The 12,478-nt window shown below is 53.0% G+C and overlaps 10 non-coding genes across 10 annotated transcripts; all 10 read left to right on the forward strand.

Annotated features, from left to right (window-relative positions):
• The first annotated feature begins 172 nt into the window (after positions 1–172).
• Positions 173–245, forward strand: trnaf-gaa (transfer RNA phenylalanine (anticodon GAA)). Its single transcript has one exon. It is a non-coding gene; the product is annotated as a tRNA-Phe (tRNA).
• A 1,174-nt stretch (positions 246–1,419) lies between these two features.
• trnaf-gaa (transfer RNA phenylalanine (anticodon GAA)) lies at positions 1,420–1,492 on the forward strand. The gene has a single exon. It is a non-coding gene; the product is annotated as a tRNA-Phe (tRNA).
• Positions 1,493–2,675: 1,183 nt separating this feature from the next.
• trnaf-gaa (transfer RNA phenylalanine (anticodon GAA)) lies at positions 2,676–2,748 on the forward strand. The gene has a single exon. It is a non-coding gene; the product is annotated as a tRNA-Phe (tRNA).
• Positions 2,749–3,922: 1,174 nt separating this feature from the next.
• trnaf-gaa (transfer RNA phenylalanine (anticodon GAA)) lies at positions 3,923–3,995 on the forward strand. Its single transcript has one exon. It is a non-coding gene; the product is annotated as a tRNA-Phe (tRNA).
• A 1,183-nt stretch (positions 3,996–5,178) lies between these two features.
• trnaf-gaa (transfer RNA phenylalanine (anticodon GAA)) lies at positions 5,179–5,251 on the forward strand. The gene has a single exon. It is a non-coding gene; the product is annotated as a tRNA-Phe (tRNA).
• A 1,183-nt stretch (positions 5,252–6,434) lies between these two features.
• Positions 6,435–6,507, forward strand: trnaf-gaa (transfer RNA phenylalanine (anticodon GAA)). Its single transcript has one exon. It is a non-coding gene; the product is annotated as a tRNA-Phe (tRNA).
• A 1,183-nt stretch (positions 6,508–7,690) lies between these two features.
• On the forward strand, positions 7,691–7,763 carry trnaf-gaa (transfer RNA phenylalanine (anticodon GAA)). The gene has a single exon. It is a non-coding gene; the product is annotated as a tRNA-Phe (tRNA).
• A 1,183-nt stretch (positions 7,764–8,946) lies between these two features.
• Positions 8,947–9,019, forward strand: trnaf-gaa (transfer RNA phenylalanine (anticodon GAA)). The gene has a single exon. It is a non-coding gene; the product is annotated as a tRNA-Phe (tRNA).
• Positions 9,020–10,193: 1,174 nt separating this feature from the next.
• On the forward strand, positions 10,194–10,266 carry trnaf-gaa (transfer RNA phenylalanine (anticodon GAA)). The gene has a single exon. It is a non-coding gene; the product is annotated as a tRNA-Phe (tRNA).
• A 1,183-nt stretch (positions 10,267–11,449) lies between these two features.
• Positions 11,450–11,522, forward strand: trnaf-gaa (transfer RNA phenylalanine (anticodon GAA)). The gene has a single exon. It is a non-coding gene; the product is annotated as a tRNA-Phe (tRNA).
• Positions 11,523–12,478: the final 956 nt, after the last annotated feature.

Below are 12,478 nucleotides of genomic sequence, written 5' to 3' on the forward strand. Positions count from 1 at the left end.
GACGGCATAAAGAGGCAGCGGCTGAAGCCAACTGTCCGGCGAGAAAACAGGCTGGGAAATTTTGCCGGAAGGAGTCGATGTCGTGAGGAGATTTGGAACAAAAACGCAGGGCAAATCCCAAGTGAATGTGGCGGCGAGCAAAGTGCTGCAGCGTGCCGAGCGGGCTGCAGCTGCCGAAATAGCTCAGTTGGGAGAGCGTTAGACTGAAGATCTAAAGGTCCCCGGTTCAATCCCGGGTTTCGGCAGGTGCAGAGTCGCTCGCGCGCTCCGTCCTTCGTTTAACTGTGACGGAGGCGAGTGAATGAAGGTGAAGCTCTGCACCTGGTCTTGCTGGCGCGAGGGTGGTTTGCATTGCCTCTCACCCTCCTCCTGCAGCCATTTTGCTTCCAGTCTCATGGCACATTTCTTCTGATTGGCTGCGTAAGGAGCATTCCAAAACAGTCAAATAATCAAATCGACAAACCCTCAATCCTGCACCAATTCCAATTCTCCGACTCTTCATTGACCAACATCTGCGAACGCACAAAACACTCTTTGAGTCAGCGACGCGTCCATGCTGGCCTTTGCACTCTCTCTCTCTCTATCAAACACTCCCTCGCTCGTAAGCTTGCTGACGGCCAGCTGTTCCAGCTTGCAAAAACCGGTGATCCCTGATCGCAATGGAAAAGTTGCAGGAGAGACGCTGACATGCGCATGGCCGCCTGACTTTAGGTTGATTTGAGCGTTCCAGAGGCGCGCCTTGGGAAATCGCTTTGGACTGTTCCTTGTTTTCGACACAAGCGGTCACTTCAGAAGTGATTGTGCAGAATGACGATGGAAAAGTATTCACAAACAGAGTCGGTGGTGTAAACAGGCAGTGACTTACATGCCGCTTTGGAGATGGTTGCGGAGAACTTGGGAATCCTCAAGCCTGCAGAGTAAGAACTGATGGTTTTCACAGTGGACGGACTGAAGCCGGAGCAGAGGCGATGAGTTCAAATTGTTCCGGTGCGTCGGCTCGCTCGCAAAGCAGCTTAGACCGATACTGACCGTTTGCAGACGGATGGCATCACGTGCAGCAGTTCGAGAGCTAGAGGAGAGATGGGGTGAAGCTGGCGAGAGATGTTGACGGTGAACGGAGCACGACGTGGAACTTGTCGAGGACTGGAGGGACCAGTTCCTGGTTGTGCATTCGACGAGCGAGTCGACCAGAGCCAAGCTGTCAACTTCAGAAATGATGGTGCAGAATCAACGACAGTGTCGATATAGACGGCATAAAGAGGCAGCGGCTGAAGCCAACTGTCCGGCGAGAAAACAGGCTGGGAAATTTTGCCGGAAGGAGTCAATGTCGTGAGGAGATTTGGAACAAAAACGCAGGGCAAATCCCAAGTGAATGTGGCGGCGAGCAAAGTGCTGCAGCGTGCCGAGCTGGCTGCAGCTGCCGAAATAGCTCAGTTGGGAGAGCGTTAGACTGAAGATCTAAAGGTCCCCGGTTCAATCCCGGGTTTCGGCAGGTGCAGAGTCGCTCGCGCGCTCCGTCCTTCGTTTAACTGCGACGGAGGCGAGTGAATGAAGGTGAAGCTCTGCACCTGGTCTTGCTGGCGCGAGGGTGGTTTGCATTGCCTCTCACCCTCCTCCTGCAGCCATTCGATGCCTTTTGCTTCCAGTCTCATGGCACATTTCTTCTGATTGGCTGCGTAAGGAGCATTCCAAAACAGTCAAATAATCAAATCGACAAACCCTCAATCCTGCACCAATTCCAATTCTCCGACTCTTCATTGACCAACATCTGCGAACGCACAAAACACTCTTTGAGTCAGCGACGCGTCCATGCTGGCCTTTGCACTCTCTCTCTCTCTATCAAACACTCCCTCGCTCGTAAGCTTGCTGACGGCCAGCTGTTCCAGCTTGCAAAAACCGGTGATCCCTGATCGCAATGGAAAAGTTGCAGGAGAGACGCTGACATGCGCATGGCCGCCTGACTTTAGGTTGATTTGAGCGTTCCAGAGGCGCGCCTTGGGAAATCGCTTTGGACTGTACCTTGTTTTCGACACAAGCGGTCACTTCAGAAGTGATTGTGCAGAATGACGATGGAAAAGTATTCACAAACAGAGTCGGTGGTGTAAACAGGCAGTGACTTACATGCCGCTTTGGAGATGGTTGCGGAGAACTTGGGAATCCTCAAGCCTGCAGAGTAAGAACTGATGGTTTTCACAGTGGACGGACTGAAGCCGGAGCAGAGGCGATGAGTTCAAATTGTTCCGGTGCGTCGGCTCGCTCGCAAAGCAGCTTAGACCGATACTGACCGTTTGCAGACGGATGGCATCACGTGCAGCAGTTCGAGAGCTAGAGGAGAGATGGGGTGAAGCTGGCGAGAGATGTTGACGGTGAACGGAGCACGACGTGGAACTTGTCGAGGACTGGAGGGACCAGTTCCTGGTTGTGCATTCGACGAGCGAGTCGACCAGAGCCAAGCTGTCAACTTCAGAAATGATTGTGCAGAATCAACGACAGTGTCGATATAGACGGCATAAAGAGGCAGCGGCTGAAGCCAACTGTCCGGCGAGAAAACAGGCTGGGAAATTTTGCCGGAAGGAGTCGATGTCGTGAGGAGATTTGGAACAAAAACGCAGGGCAAATCCCAAGTGAATGTGGCGGCGAGCAAAGTGCTGCAGCGTGCCGAGCGGGCTGCAGCTGCCGAAATAGCTCAGTTGGGAGAGCGTTAGACTGAAGATCTAAAGGTCCCCGGTTCAATCCCGGGTTTCGGCAGGTGCAGAGTCGCTCGCGCGCTCCGTCCTTCGTTTAACTGTGACGGAGGCGAGTGAATGAAGGTGAAGCTCTGCACCTGGTCTTGCTGGCGCGAGGGTGGTTTGCATTGCCTCTCACCCTCCTCCTGCAGCCATTTTGCTTCCAGTCTCATGGCACATTTCTTCTGATTGGCTGCGTAAGGAGCATTCCAAAACAGTCAAATAATCAAATCGACAAACCCTCAATCCTGCACCAATTCCAATTCTCCGACTCTTCATTGACCAACATCTGCGAACGCACAAAACACTCTTTGAGTCAGCGACGCGTCCATGCTGGCCTTTGCACTCTCTCTCTCTCTATCAAACACTCCCTCGCTCGTAAGCTTGCTGACGGCCAGCTGTTCCAGCTTGCAAAAACCGGTGATCCCTGATCGCAATGGAAAAGTTGCAGGAGAGACGCTGACATGCGCATGGCCGCCTGACTTTAGGTTGATTTGAGCGTTCCAGAGGCGCGCCTTGGGAAATCGCTTTGGACTGTACCTTGTTTTCGACACAAGCGGTCACTTCAGAAGTGATTGTGCAGAATGACGATGGAAAAGTATTCACAAACAGAGTCGGTGGTGTAAACAGGCAGTGACTTACATGCCGCTTTGGAGATGGTTGCGGAGAACTTGGGAATCCTCAAGCCTGCAGAGTAAGAACTGATGGTTTTCACAGTGGACGGACTGAAGCCGGAGCAGAGGCGATGAGTTCAAATTGTTCCGGTGCGTCGGCTCGCTCGCAAAGCAGCTTAGACCGATACTGACCGTTTGCAGACGGATGGCATCACGTGCAGCAGTTCGAGAGCTAGAGGAGAGATGGGGTGAAGCTGGCGAGAGATGTTGACGGTGAACGGAGCACGACGTGGAACTTGTCGAGGACTGGAGTGACCAGTTCCTGGTTGTGCATTCGACGAGCGAGTCGACCAGAGCCAAGCTGTCAACTTCAGAAATGATTGTGCAGAATCAACGACAGTGTCGATATAGACGGCATAAAGAGGCAGCGGCTGAAGCCAACTGTCCGGCGAGAAAACAGGCTGGGAAATTTTGCCGGAAGGAGTCGATGTCGTGAGGAGATTTGGAACAAAAACGCAGGGCAAATCCCAAGTGAATGTGGCGGCGAGCAAAGTGCTGCAGCGTGCCGAGCTGGCTGCAGCTGCCGAAATAGCTCAGTTGGGAGAGCGTTAGACTGAAGATCTAAAGGTCCCCGGTTCCATCCCGGGTTTCGGCAGGTGCAGAGTCGCTCGCGCGCTCCGTCCTTCGTTTAACTGCGACGGAGGCGAGTGAATGAAGGTGAAGCTCTGCACCTGGTCTTGCTGGCGCGAGGGTGGTTTGCATTGCCTCTCACCCTCCTCCTGCAGCCATTCGATGCCTTTTGCTTCCAGTCTCATGGCACATTTCTTCTGATTGGCTGCGTAAGGAGCATTCCAAAACAGTCAAATAATCAAATCGACAAACCCTCAATCCTGCACCAATTCCAATTCTCCGACTCTTCATTGACCAACATCTGCGAACGCACAAAACACTCTTTGAGTCAGCGACGCGTCCATGCTGGCCTTTGCACTCTCTCTCTCTCTATCAAACACTCCCTCGCTCGTAAGCTTGCTGACGGCCAGCTGTTCCAGCTTGCAAAAACCGGTGATCCCTGATCGCAATGGAAAAGTTGCAGGAGAGACGCTGACATGCGCATGGCCGCCTGACTTTAGGTTGATTTGAGCGTTCCAGAGGCGCGCCTTGGGAAATCGCTTTGGACTGTTCCTTGTTTTCGACACAAGCGGTCACTTCAGAAGTGATTGTGCAGAATGACGATGGAAAAGTATTCACAAACAGAGTCGGTGGTGTAAACAGGCAGTGACTTACATGCCGCTTTGGAGATGGTTGCGGAGAACTTGGGAATCCTCAAGCCTGCAGAGTAAGAACTGATGGTTTTCACAGTGGACGGACTGAAGCCGGAGCAGAGGCGATGAGTTCAAATTGTTCCGGTGCGTCGGCTCGCTCGCAAAGCAGCTTAGACCGATACTGACCGTTTGCAGACGGATGGCATCACGTGCAGCAGTTCGAGAGCTAGAGGAGAGATGGGGTGAAGCTGGCGAGAGATGTTGACGGTGAACGGAGCACGACGTGGAACTTGTCGAGGACTGGAGGGACCAGTTCCTGGTTGTGCATTCGACGAGCGAGTCGACCAGAGCCAAGCTGTCAACTTCAGAAATGATGGTGCAGAATCAACGACAGTGTCGATATAGACGGCATAAAGAGGCAGCGGCTGAAGCCAACTGTCCGGCGAGAAAACAGGCTGGGAAATTTTGCCGGAAGGAGTCGATGTCGTGAGGAGATTTGGAACAAAAACGCAGGGCAAATCCCAAGTGAATGTGGCAGCGAGCAAAGTGCTGCAGCGTGCCGAGCTGGGTGCAGCTGCCGAAATAGCTCAGTTGGGAGAGCGTTAGACTGAAGATCTAAAGGTCCCCGGTTCCATCCCGGGTTTCGGCAGGTGCAGAGTCGCTCGCGCGCTCCGTCCTTCGTTTAACTGCGACGGAGGCGAGTGAATGAAGGTGAAGCTCTGCACCTGGTCTTGCTGGCGCGAGGGTGGTTTGCATTGCCTCTCACCCTCCTCCTGCAGCCATTCGATGCCTTTTGCTTCCAGTCTCATGGCACATTTCTTCTGATTGGCTGCGTAAGGAGCATTCCAAAACAGTCAAATAATCAAATCGACAAACCCTCAATCCTGCACCAATTCCAATTCTCCGACTCTTCATTGACCAACATCTGCGAACGCACAAAACACTCTTTGAGTCAGCGACGCGTCCATGCTGGCCTTTGCACTCTCTCTCTCTCTATCAAACACTCCCTCGCTCGTAAGCTTGCTGACGGCCAGCTGTTCCAGCTTGCAAAAACCGGTGATCCCTGATCGCAATGGAAAAGTTGCAGGAGAGACGCTGACATGCGCATGGCCGCCTGACTTTAGGTTGATTTGAGCGTTCCAGAGGCGCGCCTTGGGAAATCGCTTTGGACTGTACCTTGTTTTCGACACAAGCGGTCACTTCAGAAGTGATTGTGCAGAATGACGATGGAAAAGTATTCACAAACAGAGTCGGTGGTGTAAACAGGCAGTGACTTACATGCCGCTTTGGAGATGGTTGCGGAGAACTTGGGAATCCTCAAGCCTGCAGAGTAAGAACTGATGGTTTTCACAGTGGACGGACTGAAGCCGGAGCAGAGGCGATGAGTTCAAATTGTTCCGGTGCGTCGGCTCGCTCGCAAAGCAGCTTAGACCGATACTGACCGTTTGCAGACGGATGGCATCACGTGCAGCAGTTCGAGAGCTAGAGGAGAGATGGGGTGAAGCTGGCGAGAGATGTTGACGGTGAACGGAGCACGACGTGGAACTTGTCGAGGACTGGAGTGACCAGTTCCTGGTTGTGCATTCGACGAGCGAGTCGACCAGAGCCAAGCTGTCAACTTCAGAAATGATTGTGCAGAATCAACGACAGTGTCGATATAGACGGCATAAAGAGGCAGCGGCTGAAGCCAACTGTCCGGCGAGAAAACAGGCTGGGAAATTTTGCCGGAAGGAGTCGATGTCGTGAGGAGATTTGGAACAAAAACGCAGGGCAAATCCCAAGTGAATGTGGCGGCGAGCAAAGTGCTGCAGCGTGCCGAGCTGGCTGCAGCTGCCGAAATAGCTCAGTTGGGAGAGCGTTAGACTGAAGATCTAAAGGTCCCCGGTTCCATCCCGGGTTTCGGCAGGTGCAGAGTCGCTCGCGCGCTCCGTCCTTCGTTTAACTGCGACGGAGGCGAGTGAATGAAGGTGAAGCTCTGCACCTGGTCTTGCTGGCGCGAGGGTGGTTTGCATTGCCTCTCACCCTCCTCCTGCAGCCATTCGATGCCTTTTGCTTCCAGTCTCATGGCACATTTCTTCTGATTGGCTGCGTAAGGAGCATTCCAAAACAGTCAAATAATCAAATCGACAAACCCTCAATCCTGCACCAATTCCAATTCTCCGACTCTTCATTGACCAACATCTGCGAACGCACAAAACACTCTTTGAGTCAGCGACGCGTCCATGCTGGCCTTTGCACTCTCTCTCTCTCTATCAAACACTCCCTCGCTCGTAAGCTTGCTGACGGCCAGCTGTTCCAGCTTGCAAAAACCGGTGATCCCTGATCGCAATGGAAAAGTTGCAGGAGAGACGCTGACATGCGCATGGCCGCCTGACTTTAGGTTGATTTGAGCGTTCCAGAGGCGCGCCTTGGGAAATCGCTTTGGACTGTTCCTTGTTTTCGACACAAGCGGTCACTTCAGAAGTGATTGTGCAGAATGACGATGGAAAAGTATTCACAAACAGAGTCGGTGGTGTAAACAGGCAGTGACTTACATGCCGCTTTGGAGATGGTTGCGGAGAACTTGGGAATCCTCAAGCCTGCAGAGTAAGAACTGATGGTTTTCACAGTGGACGGACTGAAGCCGGAGCAGAGGCGATGAGTTCAAATTGTTCCGGTGCGTCGGCTCGCTCGCAAAGCAGCTTAGACCGATACTGACCGTTTGCAGACGGATGGCATCACGTGCAGCAGTTCGAGAGCTAGAGGAGAGATGGGGTGAAGCTGGCGAGAGATGTTGACGGTGAACGGAGCACGACGTGGAACTTGTCGAGGACTGGAGGGACCAGTTCCTGGTTGTGCATTCGACGAGCGAGTCGACCAGAGCCAAGCTGTCAACTTCAGAAATGATGGTGCAGAATCAACGACAGTGTCGATATAGACGGCATAAAGAGGCAGCGGCTGAAGCCAACTGTCCGGCGAGAAAACAGGCTGGGAAATTTTGCCGGAAGGAGTCGATGTCGTGAGGAGATTTGGAACAAAAACGCAGGGCAAATCCCAAGTGAATGTGGCAGCGAGCAAAGTGCTGCAGCGTGCCGAGCTGGGTGCAGCTGCCGAAATAGCTCAGTTGGGAGAGCGTTAGACTGAAGATCTAAAGGTCCCCGGTTCCATCCCGGGTTTCGGCAGGTGCAGAGTCGCTCGCGCGCTCCGTCCTTCGTTTAACTGCGACGGAGGCGAGTGAATGAAGGTGAAGCTCTGCACCTGGTCTTGCTGGCGCGAGGGTGGTTTGCATTGCCTCTCACCCTCCTCCTGCAGCCATTCGATGCCTTTTGCTTCCAGTCTCATGGCACATTTCTTCTGATTGGCTGCGTAAGGAGCATTCCAAAACAGTCAAATAATCAAATCGACAAACCCTCAATCCTGCACCAATTCCAATTCTCCGACTCTTCATTGACCAACATCTGCGAACGCACAAAACACTCTTTGAGTCAGCGACGCGTCCATGCTGGCCTTTGCACTCTCTCTCTCTCTATCAAACACTCCCTCGCTCGTAAGCTTGCTGACGGCCAGCTGTTCCAGCTTGCAAAAACCGGTGATCCCTGATCGCAATGGAAAAGTTGCAGGAGAGACGCTGACATGCGCATGGCCGCCTGACTTTAGGTTGATTTGAGCGTTCCAGAGGCGCGCCTTGGGAAATCGCTTTGGACTGTACCTTGTTTTCGACACAAGCGGTCACTTCAGAAGTGATTGTGCAGAATGACGATGGAAAAGTATTCACAAACAGAGTCGGTGGTGTAAACAGGCAGTGACTTACATGCCGCTTTGGAGATGGTTGCGGAGAACTTGGGAATCCTCAAGCCTGCAGAGTAAGAACTGATGGTTTTCACAGTGGACGGACTGAAGCCGGAGCAGAGGCGATGAGTTCAAATTGTTCCGGTGCGTCGGCTCGCTCGCAAAGCAGCTTAGACCGATACTGACCGTTTGCAGACGGATGGCATCACGTGCAGCAGTTCGAGAGCTAGAGGAGAGATGGGGTGAAGCTGGCGAGAGATGTTGACGGTGAACGGAGCACGACGTGGAACTTGTCGAGGACTGGAGGGACCAGTTCCTGGTTGTGCATTCGACGAGCGAGTCGACCAGAGCCAAGCTGTCAACTTCAGAAATGATTGTGCAGAATCAACGACAGTGTCGATATAGACGGCATAAAGAGGCAGCGGCTGAAGCCAACTGTCCGGCGAGAAAACAGGCTGGGAAATTTTGCCGGAAGGAGTCGATGTCGTGAGGAGATTTGGAACAAAAACGCAGGGCAAATCCCAAGTGAATGTGGCGGCGAGCAAAGTGCTGCAGCGTGCCGAGCGGGCTGCAGCTGCCGAAATAGCTCAGTTGGGAGAGCGTTAGACTGAAGATCTAAAGGTCCCCGGTTCAATCCCGGGTTTCGGCAGGTGCAGAGTCGCTCGCGCGCTCCGTCCTTCGTTTAACTGTGACGGAGGCGAGTGAATGAAGGTGAAGCTCTGCACCTGGTCTTGCTGGCGCGAGGGTGGTTTGCATTGCCTCTCACCCTCCTCCTGCAGCCATTTTGCTTCCAGTCTCATGGCACATTTCTTCTGATTGGCTGCGTAAGGAGCATTCCAAAACAGTCAAATAATCAAATCGACAAACCCTCAATCCTGCACCAATTCCAATTCTCCGACTCTTCATTGACCAACATCTGCGAACGCACAAAACACTCTTTGAGTCAGCGACGCGTCCATGCTGGCCTTTGCACTCTCTCTCTCTCTATCAAACACTCCCTCGCTCGTAAGCTTGCTGACGGCCAGCTGTTCCAGCTTGCAAAAACCGGTGATCCCTGATCGCAATGGAAAAGTTGCAGGAGAGACGCTGACATGCGCATGGCCGCCTGACTTTAGGTTGATTTGAGCGTTCCAGAGGCGCGCCTTGGGAAATCGCTTTGGACTGTACCTTGTTTTCGACACAAGCGGTCACTTCAGAAGTGATTGTGCAGAATGACGATGGAAAAGTATTCACAAACAGAGTCGGTGGTGTAAACAGGCAGTGACTTACATGCCGCTTTGGAGATGGTTGCGGAGAACTTGGGAATCCTCAAGCCTGCAGAGTAAGAACTGATGGTTTTCACAGTGGACGGACTGAAGCCGGAGCAGAGGCGATGAGTTCAAATTGTTCCGGTGCGTCGGCTCGCTCGCAAAGCAGCTTAGACCGATACTGACCGTTTGCAGACGGATGGCATCACGTGCAGCAGTTCGAGAGCTAGAGGAGAGATGGGGTGAAGCTGGCGAGAGATGTTGACGGTGAACGGAGCACGACGTGGAACTTGTCGAGGACTGGAGTGACCAGTTCCTGGTTGTGCATTCGACGAGCGAGTCGACCAGAGCCAAGCTGTCAACTTCAGAAATGATTGTGCAGAATCAACGACAGTGTCGATATAGACGGCATAAAGAGGCAGCGGCTGAAGCCAACTGTCCGGCGAGAAAACAGGCTGGGAAATTTTGCCGGAAGGAGTCGATGTCGTGAGGAGATTTGGAACAAAAACGCAGGGCAAATCCCAAGTGAATGTGGCGGCGAGCAAAGTGCTGCAGCGTGCCGAGCTGGCTGCAGCTGCCGAAATAGCTCAGTTGGGAGAGCGTTAGACTGAAGATCTAAAGGTCCCCGGTTCCATCCCGGGTTTCGGCAGGTGCAGAGTCGCTCGCGCGCTCCGTCCTTCGTTTAACTGCGACGGAGGCGAGTGAATGAAGGTGAAGCTCTGCACCTGGTCTTGCTGGCGCGAGGGTGGTTTGCATTGCCTCTCACCCTCCTCCTGCAGCCATTCGATGCCTTTTGCTTCCAGTCTCATGGCACATTTCTTCTGATTGGCTGCGTAAGGAGCATTCCAAAACAGTCAAATAATCAAATCGACAAACCCTCAATCCTGCACCAATTCCAATTCTCCGACTCTTCATTGACCAACATCTGCGAACGCACAAAACACTCTTTGAGTCAGCGACGCGTCCATGCTGGCCTTTGCACTCTCTCTCTCTCTATCAAACACTCCCTCGCTCGTAAGCTTGCTGACGGCCAGCTGTTCCAGCTTGCAAAAACCGGTGATCCCTGATCGCAATGGAAAAGTTGCAGGAGAGACGCTGACATGCGCATGGCCGCCTGACTTTAGGTTGATTTGAGCGTTCCAGAGGCGCGCCTTGGGAAATCGCTTTGGACTGTTCCTTGTTTTCGACACAAGCGGTCACTTCAGAAGTGATTGTGCAGAATGACGATGGAAAAGTATTCACAAACAGAGTCGGTGGTGTAAACAGGCAGTGACTTACATGCCGCTTTGGAGATGGTTGCGGAGAACTTGGGAATCCTCAAGCCTGCAGAGTAAGAACTGATGGTTTTCACAGTGGACGGACTGAAGCCGGAGCAGAGGCGATGAGTTCAAATTGTTCCGGTGCGTCGGCTCGCTCGCAAAGCAGCTTAGACCGATACTGACCGTTTGCAGACGGATGGCATCACGTGCAGCAGTTCGAGAGCTAGAGGAGAGATGGGGTGAAGCTGGCGAGAGATGTTGACGGTGAACGGAGCACGACGTGGAACTTGTCGAGGACTGGAGGGACCAGTTCCTGGTTGTGCATTCGACGAGCGAGTCGACCAGAGCCAAGCTGTCAACTTCAGAAATGATGGTGCAGAATCAACGACAGTGTCGATATAGACGGCATAAAGAGGCAGCGGCTGAAGCCAACTGTCCGGCGAGAAAACAGGCTGGGAAATTTTGCCGGAAGGAGTCGATGTCGTGAGGAGATTTGGAACAAAAACGCAGGGCAAATCCCAAGTGAATGTGGCGGCGAGCAAAGTGCTGCAGCGTGCCGAGCAGGCTGCAGCTGCCGAAATAGCTCAGTTGGGAGAGCGTTAGACTGAAGATCTAAAGGTCCCCGGTTCAATCCCGGGTTTCGGCAGGTGCAGAGTCGCTCGCGCGCTCCGTCCTTCGTTTAACTGCGACGGAGGCGAGTGAATGAAGGTGAAGCTCTGCACCTGGTCTTGCTGGCGCGAGGGTGGTTTGCATTGCCTCTCACCCTCCTCCTGCAGCCATTCGATGCCTTTTGCTTCCAGTCTCATGGCACATTTCTTCTGATTGGCTGCGTAAGGAGCATTCCAAAACAGTCAAATAATCAAATCGACAAACCCTCAATCCTGCACCAATTCCAATTCTCCGACTCTTCATTGACCAACATCTGCGAACGCACAAAACACTCTTTGAGTCAGCGACGCGTCCATGCTGGCCTTTGCACTCTCTCTCTCTCTATCAAACACTCCCTCGCTCGTAAGCTTGCTGACGGCCAGCTGTTCCAGCTTGCAAAAACCGGTGATCCCTGATCGCAATGGAAAAGTTGCAGGAGAGACGCTGACATGCGCATGGCCGCCTGACTTTAGGTTGATTTGAGCGTTCCAGAGGCGCGCCTTGGGAAATCGCTTTGGACTGTACCTTGTTTTCGACACAAGCGGTCACTTCAGAAGTGATTGTGCAGAATGACGATGGAAAAGTATTCACAAACAGAGTCGGTGGTGTAAACAGGCAGTGACTTACATGCCGCTTTGGAGATGGTTGCGGAGAACTTGGGAATCCTCAAGCCTGCAGAGTAAGAACTGATGGTTTTCACAGTGGACGGACTGAAGCCGGAGCAGAGGCGATGAGTTCAAATTGTTCCGGTGCGTCGGCTCGCTCGCAAAGCAGCTTAGACCGATACTGACCGTTTGCAGACGGATGGCATCACGTGCAGCAGTTCGAGAGCTAGAGGAGAGATGGGGTGAAGCTGGCGAGAGATGTTGACGGTGAACGGAGCACGACGTGGAACTTGTCGAGGACTGGAGTGACCAGTTCCTGGTTGTGCATTCGACGAGCGAGTCGACCAGA

Source organism: Chiloscyllium punctatum, chromosome 12 (genome assembly GCF_047496795.1).
Source record: "Chiloscyllium punctatum isolate Juve2018m chromosome 12, sChiPun1.3, whole genome shotgun sequence".
Classification (NCBI taxonomy): domain Eukaryota; kingdom Metazoa; phylum Chordata; class Chondrichthyes; order Orectolobiformes; family Hemiscylliidae; genus Chiloscyllium; species Chiloscyllium punctatum.